Below are 12,855 nucleotides of genomic sequence, written 5' to 3'. Positions count from 1 at the left end.
ACATAAATTCTTAGGCATAATTCTTGACACAAAGCTAACATTCATACCACACCTAAGACATCTAAAAAACAAGTGCATGAAAACAATGAATATTTTAAAAGTGTCTGTTAAATTTGTATAAAAGCCTCATACGAACACGCCTAGACTACGGGGCCCTAATTTATCAGTCAGCCACCCCAACCGCGTTGAAGATGCTGGACCCCATCCACCATCTAGGTATTCGCTTGTCTACAGGTGCCTTTAGGACAAGCCCTGTAGAAAGCCTTTACGTGGAATCCAATGAGTGGTCCCTCCACTTGCAGAGGACCTGCACAGCTTTAATGTATTTCCTTAGAGTGAACGCAAACATTGAACATCCCTCATATTCCACCGTAAATGATTTGTCCAGCTCCCACCTCTTTCATAACCGCCCTGCAGTAAGCGAGCCCTTCTCGTTGCGTGTGAGAAGTCTGGCTGAGGAAATGGATGACCCACTTTTTGAACATCGTCTTATGACACCCACTATACAGGTCACACCTTCGCAGTGGCAGATTGTAGACTGTGATTTGGCCTTTTTACATGTTACGAAGCACGCCCCGGACGCACACATTCGAATGCACTTCCTCGAACTGCAGCATAAATACTCCTGTCCGGAATTTTACACCAATGCATGTCTCATGCTGGCGTCTCTTATACAGTTGTTGGCCTATCATTTTCAGATGCCGACGCCCTGCACCCCCAAACGAGTGTTTTCACAGCAGAGGCTTATGCAATACTGTCGGCTCTTAAACACATCAAAGAATCGAAAATACCAAAAGCAATCATCTACACAGACTTGCTGAGTGTAGTAAAAACTTTAAAATCTCTTAAAAGGCACAAAAATCCAGTAATACTATTGCTTTATTCATTAATATGTAATATTTATGCGTCTGGGCAGCATGTTGTGGTTTGCTGGGTGCCAGGACACCGAGACATCGAGGGAAATGTACTGGCAGACCAGATTGCCACATCCATCGACGCAAAAGCTGGAAACACATCTATGCACGTCCCTGTTCCCGATATGAAGCCATATCTACGCAAGAGACTTCGAGTCCACTGGCAACGTTTGTGGGAGTCCCAGACCCATAACAAACTTCATTTAATTAAGCCTTGCTTAGGGAATTGGCCATCAACCACAAAATCTAGAAGAAATGATGTCCTATTCTGTAGGCTCAGAATAGGACACACTTACGCCACGCACAATTACCTGTTGTCTGGAGGCGAACCCCCGACCTGTACTAGATGTGGGGAGGCACTTACTGTACTTCACATCCTAGTACAGTGTCCACTAGCAGAACCTGAAAGAAAAAAGCACTTTGTTCAAGCCTATAGAGAGAATATACCCCTTCACCCAGCGATGTTTTTACATGATGACCCGGTAATTGACTCCTCCAAGCCCTCGCTTCTAAGGCTCTCTGTGAGGCAGTAGTGCCTTGTATCGCCTATAACTTTTTATACTATGTTATGTTACATCATTATATTCATTGCGCCCCTATCACATCATTGTCATGATCTTATCAATTTTGTCTTTTCCGCACCTTTAGTGCGCAGGATTTTAGGCCCCTTTACAGCCACCCTACACCTACCCACTATCATTCACACCATTGCTCACTCAGTACACTACGCCTTGGCGCTCTTTGGCCATAGCTGGCCCTTGCGCCATGCCTTTCGGGCTGTGCAACGCGCCTGCAACGTTCGAATGGTTCATGGACACTATACTGCGTGGCTTGAAATGGGAAGTTTGCGTGTGCTACCTGGACGACGTTGTGATCTTCGGCCGAACATTTAGTGAGCATAACAAGCGTCTGGAGTTGGTGCTGAACTGTTTGGAGAAGGCTGGCCTGGTCCTCAATTCTAAGAAGTGTCATTTTGGGGGACGACAAGCTATTGTGCTGGGACATCAGGTCGATAAAGAAGGCATCCGACCAGATCCACAAAAGGCTGGTGTAGAGGCATTTAGGGAACCTCACAGTGTCAAGCAATTCCGAAGTTTTTTAGGCCTATGCTCCTACTTTCGCCGATTCATTCCCAGATTTGCTGACGTGGCCCATCCTCTCACGCGCCTTCTCCAGAAAGGCGTTCCTTTTGAGTGGACCACAGAGTGCGACTCATCGTTTCATCAATTAAAGTTCCTCCTGACGTCACAGCCTATTCTTTGCCATTTCGATCCCTCAGCACCAACAGAGGTTCACACCAATGCGAGTGGTGTTGGCATCGGCGCTGTGCTTGTTCAGCGCATCGGTGAAAGCGAGCACGTGATCTCGTACGCTAGCCGCTCCTTGATTCGCTCCGAGTGCAATTATACAGTTACCGAGCAAGAGTGCTTGGCGGTCATCTTCGCTGTGCAGCGGTTTCGTTCATACCTCTACGGGTGCCCCTTCACAGTGGTCACGGATCATCATTCACTGTGCTGGCTTGTGAATCTGCAGGATCATTCTGGTCGACTTACGCGTTGGGCTCTCCGCCTACAGGAGTACGATTTTGTTGTTTCCTACAAGAGCGGTCGACGACATGCTGATGCTGACTGTCTCTCTCGGATGCCACTGCCGACGCCTGAATGCGACGCTGACAACTTCGACCAATACATCGCTTTTGTATCTCCGGAATTTCCTGATATGGGTACCTTCATATCCGAACAACAGAAGGACAAGAGCTTGCAGCCACTCTTCACAGCCGCACACGAGCCTTTAGAAGATAGCCGTTTTCGCCTACGTGACGGCGTCCTGTACAAGAAAAGCTACTCGACCACTGGCGCGCACTATCTTTTAGTTGTGCCCAAGAGTCTCCGTGTTCAAGTGCTATGTGCCATGCACGACGATCCCACTTCAGGTCATCTGGGATCCACACGAACACTCTACCGTGCTCAAGAACGTTTTTACTGGCCCAAGATGCGTCACGATACCAAGCGGTACGTCGCCAGTTGCACCGAATGCCAGCGTTAAAAACGACCTACAAACACACCGCATGGTCGACTTCAGCCAGTTCCACCTTCCAGTGCCCCTTTTGAACAAGTCGGCATAGATCTCCTGGGCCCCTTCCCACGATCCTCCAATGGCAATCGTTGGGTTATTGTGTGTGTAGACCACCTCACCCGTTATTGTGAGACGGCAGCGCTGACATCGGCAACAGCAACAGAAGTTTCTATTTTCTTGTTATATTCCGTTATTCTCCAACATGGGCCTCCTCGCATTATAATCGGCGATCGTGGGAGACAATTTACTGCTGACGTCGAAGAGACCCATCGTCTGTGCTCATCTAGCTTCCGCCACTCGACGCCATACCATCCACAAACAAATGGTCTGGTCAACGTACCAACCGAACACTTGCCAACATGCTGTCGATGTATGTCGATTCCGCACATAAGAACTGGGACAGCATCCTACCTTTCGTCACCTATGCCTTCAACACCGCGAGACACGAGACCACCGGTTACTCACCGTTCTTTCTCCTTTATGCTCGTCAGCCTCGTTACACGCTCCACACCATGTTTCCCTACTTTGCTCATGACAATGACTCTATTACCAAGGTCCTCTGTCGAGCAGAAGAAGCGCGACGCATTGCTCGGCTACGCACCTTGGCCTCGCAGGACTGGTCAAAGATGCGCTACGACGGTCGCCGCCTACATGTATATTTCGATCCTGGCGACCTTGTGTGGCTCTGGACGCCTTTACGGAAGCGTGGCTTGTGCAAGAAGTTCTTGGGCCACTATGTTGGGCCCTACGTTATACTTGAACGCCTCAGCGAGGTCAACTATCGCATTGCACGCCTCACGAGCACTGGACGACACTCGGCCAAAACCGAAGTCACTCACGTACCTTGTGTGGCTCTGGACGCCTTTACGGAAGCGTGGCTTGTGCAAGAAGTTCTTGGGCCACTATGTTGGGCCCTACGTTATACTTGAACGCCTCAGCGAGGTCAACTATCGCATTGCACGTCTCACGAGCACTGGACGACACTCGGCCAAAACCGAAGTCACTCACGTTGCCCGCCTGAAGCCTTGCAATTCACGAACGACTGACTGACTTGCCCGGCGGGCTTCGTCTGCCAACGGGGAAATGTCACGAGCTCTCATTAACAGAGGGCAGAAACAGCGCGAATACCCACGGGGACTGTGGGTGGAGAAGGAAGATGACGTTCGGCTGGTTGCTTTTGTACCGGCTTGCAGCACGCCAACCGTTCTGATTTATCTGCCCTGCAGATTTAAATAAACGCTTCACGGCGTAACAATATATCATCATCATCAAGGTGCGCCCGTTCAATTTCACCGGGTGTGGCGTAGGTCAGCCGTGCATGGCGAAACTGAATGTGCGCTCCGAACAACGGTCTCCGATCGCGCCCCTGCCCTCACCTACACTGCTAATGTGAATTACCGTATATACTCGCGTAATGAACACACTTTTTTTCCCCCAGAAATCCAATGCAAAGTTCGGAGGTGCGTTTATTGTGCAGGGTAAATTTTATGGCCTTTTATGAGTAAGTGTTCTTTGTGAAACTGCTTCAAATTCGGAATTTAGTGCTCCAAAACAGTTTTTTTTTTCCCTTAACCTGCTCCAAAAGCAAGATTTTCCTGCTCGAAAAATTGCTCCAAATCCTATTTTGACTGTTGCACCACTGGGAATGCAAAAAATAATCTTGAGTATCTCCAAGCGACGGCAAACAACGCTATGTTGGTTTGGCTCAAGTTACGTGAAACACTCTGTATTACACGCACACGCAGACAGTCAAACTTTAATATAACGAAGTTGTACTTGCAGCGAAAAACATAATGTTACGAGGCATTGCGTATGAGCATGCCGTTAAAGGACCGCTTTGCTACGCGAAGAGAAAGAAGACGGGACATGCTGCGTGAAATGCTGTCAGCCATTCTGTGGTAGCAGGAGCCTGTAAATATTGTAATATACAATTCCGTCTCTCCCGAGTACTCGTGAATCCCCGTGATAATTTGGTGGAGGTGCGGGGTAGCAGTGTCTTCCCGAGTGAACGGCTACACCCAATAATTGTTGCACTGGCACGCGGCGTGACCGATACGGCGATAGTGAAAACAAATCGGCCGATCATCTGCCGTCCGCCAGTCAGACGGATTACGAGAGCACGGATAGAACCGTTGTTCCTGGGGTGGCGATCTTGGGCGAGGTGGCGACCTAGGGCGAAGGTCCCAGATTGAGCAACGTCTGAGATTGAGCAACGGTGCAGACGGCGAAACCCAAGTTGCCGAGTTGCTCTCGCACAATGGACTGGACCAGGGAAACAGTTGGCACGTGAAAATCGCCGTGGCCATTGTTGAGGAGAGCAGGAGAAATTGCTTCGATTTCCCGACGGATGATTCGTGTAAGTTCTGACGGCAGGCGACGACTGCAGCCGAGAGGCTTCTCCGTCTTTGCATGATGACGTCGGGGCAGTGTTCGGTAGCCGAGCGAATGACCTCGCAATACACTGAGTTTTGGCCTGCTCAAAACGGCGGCATTCTTCAATAATTGCGTCGACGATCGCACAATTTGGCACAGTAGTACGGCACCGACGATGCATCGTTACGGCACAGTAATAGGTTGAACGCATCATCACGAGGCATTGCATATAAGCATGCCGTTAAAGGACCGCTTTGCTATGCGAAGAGAAAGACGGGACATGCCGTGTGAAATGCTGTCAGCCATTATGTGGTAGCAGCAGCCTGTAAATACAGTAAAACCTCGATAATTCGAACTCGGTTAATTCGAAAAAAATTTGAGCTGGTCCCGTCATTTTCGATGCAAATTCTACCGGATAACTTGAGTGGGCTGTGCGGCTCTATTCAGATAATTTGAAGTTTCCGGCTGGCAGCAATGTGCGGTTGTTAGATTAGGTACAGTCGCCAACCGATTTTCCGAGCCATAGCCTCCTATATACTTTCTGTGCCTGCTCGAAGGTGGCTAAGCCACCGTCCGCTCTTGCTAGCCGGTTGACGCCGTTCCCCACGAGGTGGCGCCACCAGCCCTGGGTAGTGTGCATGGAATTTGCCAAATGCTTGTACATAGCCTCCTTGATAGACTCGAGTTTATCAAGGAGGCTATGCCTTGTACGTCAAAACGTGTGTTGCGCTCCTGCGACTGGAGATTTTTATTTGCTCTCCTGATGCCATGGCTAGAGTGACCTAGTACACTCTAGCCATGGCCTACTGTTGTGTTCTAAAGTGCAATTCGGATGGTAAACATAAGTTATACCTGGCATTTCGTTTCACGAGATTCCTAGCAACAGTGAAGCGAGAGCAGCTTGCTTGAAAGCCATCGCTAGAAAAGACTGGACGCCTAATACGACATATCACGTTACTCGGTTGTGTGTAGCCGTCATTTTCTACCAACGGACTACAAAGAAGGATGTAAAACTAGGATGCTCAAGAGGGGAGCAACTCCCAGCGTTTTTGACGACTACCCTGAGTACATGCAACCGAAGCCGGAGAAATCTCGTGGCGATGTGGCTGTGAGGAAACGGGCGGTCGCTGTTGACATCGCTGCTGCACGGCCTCGCAAGAAACGGACATCAACCAGCCTTTTTGTTGGAGCCGACGAAGACTTGATACACCAGGATGGACCTTCCTCTAGTTTTAGTAAAAAGTGATGTTACTTAAATTCTCGGGTTTTACGTGCCAGAACCACGATGTGATTATGAAGCACACCGTAGTGTGGTACTTCCGATTAACATTGACCACCTGTGGTTCTGTAACATGCACCTAAATCTAGGTAGCAAAAACGCCCACATCAAAATGCGGCTTCGTGGCCGGGAATCGCACCCGCGACTTCGTGTTTAGCAATGCAGCGACAAAGCCGCTGAACTAAGGGACCAGAAACAGTGCTGTCATGTGCAGCTATAAGTATTGTGAATTCGCCTGTGGAACTCGGGGGTACTGAAAATTTAAGATTATTGTGAATAAATATCCGTCTTGGGGGGGGGGGGGGGGCGTTAATCATGAATATGATGCGGTGCGCGCACGAGGCGATGAGATATTAAGGGTAGACCAGCTTTACAAACGCAAGCTTGTGACCTACATGCATACAGAAGTAACAAAAGACCGCCAAAGTTGTGAATTTTCGTTCATGGTAATGAATCAGAGTTTAGATCTTGGAACAATAAAATACAGATTACCAAAATTGCAAACAAACTACGGTGAACTACGTCTAAAATATCAAATACCTAAACTTTTGAACGAGAATAAGGGTCTTATCACAATAATAGAACGGCACTCGTCAGTAGCTGCTTTTAAGAGTGCTTTAACCGAAGCAATTCAAACGCTTCTTAAACTTATTGAGTGTTGTTTTAAACATACCGTTTCCTCTTTTTTTTCGCTTTTTTCTGACAGTTCAATTTTTTTGGCGTTATATTACTTGTTGCTCATGTACAATTGTGCCTGTGTGTCGCAAGATAAGACGTGGATACCGTCAGTGTTTTGAATTCTGTTTACCGTTTGTTTGCTGCATTCTATGCGCATTTATTTCTTCTTTTTCTATGTGAGTAGATATTGAAATATGTTCTTGATTTGTACATCGCTGTTTCCTCCGTGTACAGTTTGTATAGGGCCCCGGACCCAGTCAGGTGCAAGGAAGCACCTTTTGTCCGGGACCCTTTGGTTTCTTGTATAGGGGAAACTGTAATAAAAATTAACAATAATAAAAAAGCTAGATGCAATATTTTCGTGTATTTTTATTCATAGCGTAGATACCACTTTATTCTGACATTCGAATGCGAAGTTAATGTTCTCTAAGAGATGGCACAAGTAGTCTGAGATGATTATAATAATATGTTTCTGCATTTACGTCAATTAATTTCACACATTTTGCGATGCTGACTAAGCTAGCAGCGAGACGACAGCGCTGCTCCGTCGTCTGCACTACCCAGGGCTGCAGGCGTCACCTGGCGGCTCACTTTCGAACTAGTCGTGACGGCGCGAAAGAATGGGAAGTGCAGTGATGGAGCAAGCATAGAAAGTATATAGGAGGCTGTGTCCGAGCTCGAGGGGATTGAATAGTCCAAAACACTCGTTTGGCTGAAAAAAAAAAAATCTTAGGCCCCTTAGTGAGGCTTAAAAAAAAATCTAATAATACCCTGCCTCATACTACGCTTGGAGGGGATTGACTTGCTTGGATTTGCGCAGCAGTGACGTCTCCGTGTACAGTCGACACGAACGTCACCGCGTTGGCGATCTCCGCCAACGGAGTTCGCCATGGAGATCGAAGAAACGAGCTTCACACCGCTTTTTAGCTTTTGCAAAGGCACAGGAGATAGCGCCGAACACCGAGACATGGGTCTCCGAGACACCTGCTCCGTGTACACGCCACGTTCAAAATAGCAACCGAAACATTAGAGAAAAAAAAGACCTAACTGAATTAATAAGCGTGGTGTCAGCGCGCACAAGCAAACAGGAATAGATCACACTCGATGACTGCAAACAACCACTGTCAAAACGCTGGCGCGAACGAGCGCTGCCGCCGCAGCAAGCGTAGGTTGGCGAGGTCTATCGCTTCAACGGAAACTGAGCAGCGAAAGCACAGCGCATACAAAGGTCAGAGCCGTCTGGAGATCGCTTTCAAGATACGGTGCGCGCGACAACCCGCACCGGCGCTAAGTATGCAGTCGTTAGCAAAGTAGAAGTCCACCCCCCGCCTTCCCTCCCTCCTGCGCTGCTTTCCCGCTTTGCGTGGGAGATTGCGTCGCCAGTTCCCCTTGCGCCCGGTTGCAAGATACACATTTGGTGCCGCAGCTCAGCGCCGCCCCCCCCCCCCTCCCTCCCATACCCCCACGGCCTTTGGCGCGACGGAGGAAGTTGCATTTGCGCACCGCCGTGCTAGATAGAGTGTTCTAGACCGTATTATAGTACACTCTAGCCGTGCGTTCGCTCTCCGTGAAAGCGCGCGTCCCCCGCGTGCTTTCACTCGTACACACGGCACGCGGCGCCGATTTTATCGCCCTTGGACTTTATACGGAACCTCGCGACAGCGACGGCAGAAATCCGCTTGAAGTGTCCATATAATTGCTATCGCAATAAAAAAAAGCGTCCTATGACGATAGTGCTGACCACATATACTTGAAAGAAAAAAGAAAAAAGTGCAGTACTCTGGAGCGTTTTGTCAGCCAAGGAAGAGCGGGCATGGCCTCCGAGACTGTAGGATGGCGTGAGCTTTTTATTGATGGCGCGCGCCTCCTGATCTTGGAAGCTAGAGCGAGCCACTGGAATCCAAGGCTGTGCAAAATCCAACATGGCATTCTCCAAGATTGGGTAGCGTTACTATAGTAGCGTGGCTCGGAACGAGCGATTTAGTCTGGAAAATAGAACTTTGGGGTCTCAATTCATCCGAAAGATTGAGTGCGAACATGCATGAACTCAATGGGAACTCTGACGGTGCATTTTTGAAGTCCGGAATATCCAGCCAGTACAAATTTTTGGAGTCAAGCACCCGCACGCCCGCTCTAGCGGCAGTTATCGATTCCGTGAACATCGTCCGCAACTTTGTTGGGTGCAGTGCGGGTGCTATTTATATGCTACGTGTTGTGAGGCAGCTGGAGAGCACTGCACTTGGGGCAGCGAACTACCGCGCCAAGTTATCCTGCATCAGTGATTACTTCGAGTAATCTTTCTCGGACGTAGAGAATAAAGGCGATTTCTTTTTGCGGCAAGTTCTTGCTTGTTTTCTTTTTTTTTTTTATTCATTTCGGTTAATTCGAAAATCCGCCTAATTCGAAGAATTTTCATCATCCGGCGACCATCATCAGGTTTTACTGTATTGCAATATACAATTCCGTCTCTCCCGTGTACTCGTGAATCCCCGTGACAATCTCATGCTTATTAGCGCCAGTGCATGCGGTGCAAGTCACGCCGAGAGCAATGCATCGACGTGGCTCACGGCATCAGAAACTTGCTTGCATTGTGTTGTGCGGCACTGTAAATCTTGGACTCCATGGCTACTGTAATCATGGCTGACTGTGTTTAGTGCCCGCAGCTGTCATCAGATGACACCCCCAAATGAAAAACAAGTGTAAAAAAGATTAATATTCGTCCTGAGCATTAACAACAACAAAAAAAAAAACAGTTTTGCCAAGAAAGACTGAGCCTTGATGGCGATAGGAAAGAGACTACGACACGAAGTTAGGTTCGAAGTTTTATCGATGACCGCGAACTCGCTGTCACAACGCGAGTGAACGCTTAGCACTGTGTCTCGGAAACTGGAGATTACGTGACTGTCAACGGTAGACGTGCGGGAGCACAATATGCATCAAAGCACCAACCGTCTCGGCTCAAACTTTGCACTTGCCACTGATTACTTCTGTCACACACCCCGTGAACGAGGCGCCAACGCCGGGCCAAATTCCAAATCTGACTTATCAACTTCTGTAAATAACCCCACAAAACCAAGGACAATTAATAAGGGGCCCTCTGGTGCGCCAGCAAACGCCGGTTGTGGTCCAAAGACCGAGTCAGAGCCCAGAGTTGTCAAAACATAACAAAATATATGCTTCAAACAAGGCAGTTACATACACACGTGCACACTTTGGCTAGACACATCACAGTACAATTCAGATGGGTGGTAACAAAACACTGGAAAATAATTAATGACAAGCACTAAGAGTTCAACACGTGCAATACAGAATAGGAACACAAAGTGTCCACTTGCATTCACCCGTGCTGGTCTTGAGTTGGATGATCTCGGTGTAACTCAAGGCAAATCTTGTGGAAATGCAGTCGCTTGAGGAACTCGTCGACTAGCTTGCCGGGGACTCCTCTTCTTCCGCAGACGGTCAGTCTTCACGTCACATCTCTTCACCGGCGCAGTCCGATCCCCATATGATTCCTGCACGGCGCTTTTATTGCCTTCGCCAGCGCTTCTCAAACCTTCTGACGGAGTCGTGCTCTCATAGCCTGAACAAAGCCTGGGAATCTTCTAGACATTTCTCGCGTTTTCGGCCACGGCTCCGAAGACTTCGAGGAAGGGTGGTGACTCATTCCTTGGCACACGCTCGGGCTGTCGTACCCCCTCTCTCTTGCTCTCGTGTCTGGGTCTGAAAGGGTATTTTGGCGCATGCGCTCTCTCTCCTCTATGTCGTTACCGTAACCTTCACGTATCTTGTCGAAGCTTCTAGTCGCCTTTGATCGCGTCGACTGTCTGTGGCATATGCGCTCTCTCCCTCTGTCGAAGCTGCCGCGGGGCCGTCGTGCTCTTTCACCGAGTTGGGTGATGCGTGGCACGCGCTTTGATTTAGCCCACTTTTTGACAACCTCCAAGATACGGCATGTGGCCTGTGTATGGAGAGCTAAGAGGGAGAACCAATGTGAGCGTTACTGCGTGCTGTGAACGTCACCACCTTTTGATTTATGATTGCTTCAGAAGAATTCTATCTTCTGATCGCTCAGTGTCATAGACGCCTGGCTTTCATACTTTTCTTTGTTCTTACTGATGGGGGGGGGGGGGGACTCACTTTCTTGTATTCTAAATGCTGACTTGTGCATGTACGGAAAGAGAGGGGAAGGAGACTGCAGGAATGCTTGCATTACACAAGTAGCTTGAGTGAGCCCAGGAGGTGGTTTTTACAGCGAAGTTGTCTATGGCTAGGATCCGGTATTTTATGGGGTCCGTGCAGAAAAACTCTCCCCTAAACAGTGAAAGTGAAAGAACCAACAACAAAAGCAAACGCATATCGACCAAGGGGAGAGGGTTGGCAGAGGCGCTCGTGCCACTGCTCCCGCATTCGTCGTCATATTCTTCCACAGCTGGCTCCGTTGCTGCTCATCATTCCAGCGTAGAATTTCACTTCTCTTTTGTCGTCGCAATGGGGAGGCCGTGTTTACGGGGGTATATGCCATTGCTTAAGGGGGTGTGTCCGTCTTACGTGACGGACATATTTAATAACAGAAGTGATATGTGAATGTGTATGCATACTACTTATCGTCACGATGACCACCGATCAGGACAATAAATATGTTCATACCTTTGTTCAAAATTCTATGTTACCTCTGTGTCGTGCGCTTAACAGCTTCGTTGGTCATCCACCTTCACAGATTGGAATGGCTCATGAATTTTTTAAAATGTGCAGTCTACGCATGTGTATTATTTTTTAATTCTTGTTTATTTCTTCAAATAAATGCACTTGAGTGTCAGGGTTCTGTGTGTTCACTTCATTTTTGTCCTTTGTCTTTCTGTCGTGCTGCTGTTAAAAATACAGTCGAACCCGGATATATTGAATCTGGAGGGGATGACAAAAAAGTTCTATATATAGGTAATTCGATATATAAAATAAAAATTCCATACAAAAACTTTCAAGGTGGTTTTACCGCTGTTCGTTTATACACAGTAATTCATTATATGTGGGTTCGATATATCCGAGTTCAACTTTAAATCCACAACACCTCGCTCGGCTTTCAGTTTTTATATTCTGCTCAGGATAATTCAAATCTAATAAATATTCACTAACTGCACTCATATTCTAGTGAAATCTTTGTTATCCACAAATCTAATTCACTATCTGCTAAAACGTCTATTTGCTAAAAGGGGATTTTGCAGCAGAAGAAAGCTAAAATTTTCTAGATTTGGTGGAATATCCGTCAAGATGGCAACACTGCCCATCTTCCCTAAATCTAGTGGCAGAGCACTTTGGCTGCAGACAGAAGCTACAGTGTTTTATTGGTGGCAACTGAAAGTGCCAAAGAGCATGAGTAAGGTTTCTACATGAATTTGTGCTGTCCCCGCAATGCATCACTTGGCCTAGATGAGGGTGACTGCCAAATTGTCAAAACTTTTTCAGTAAAAATGTCATAATCTGTTTAGAGGATTGCAAGATTTTGAAAATGTTCAGTTGGATATTTGTACTTTTTTGTAT

General features: G+C 47.7%; 1 protein-coding gene across 4 annotated transcripts in view; it reads left to right on the top strand.

Moving 5' to 3' along the window:
- Window positions 1-12,855, top strand: part of LOC119435994 (neuroguidin) — a 93,571-nt gene that overhangs the window by 69,886 nt on the left and 10,830 nt on the right. The gene's annotated exons all lie outside the window — the stretch shown is intronic.

This window comes from Dermacentor silvarum, chromosome 1, assembly GCF_013339745.2.
Source record: "Dermacentor silvarum isolate Dsil-2018 chromosome 1, BIME_Dsil_1.4, whole genome shotgun sequence".
Classification (NCBI taxonomy): domain Eukaryota; kingdom Metazoa; phylum Arthropoda; class Arachnida; order Ixodida; family Ixodidae; genus Dermacentor; species Dermacentor silvarum.
The sequence above is the reverse complement of the archived record's forward strand: the minus strand, read 5'-3'. Positions and strand labels throughout refer to the sequence as shown.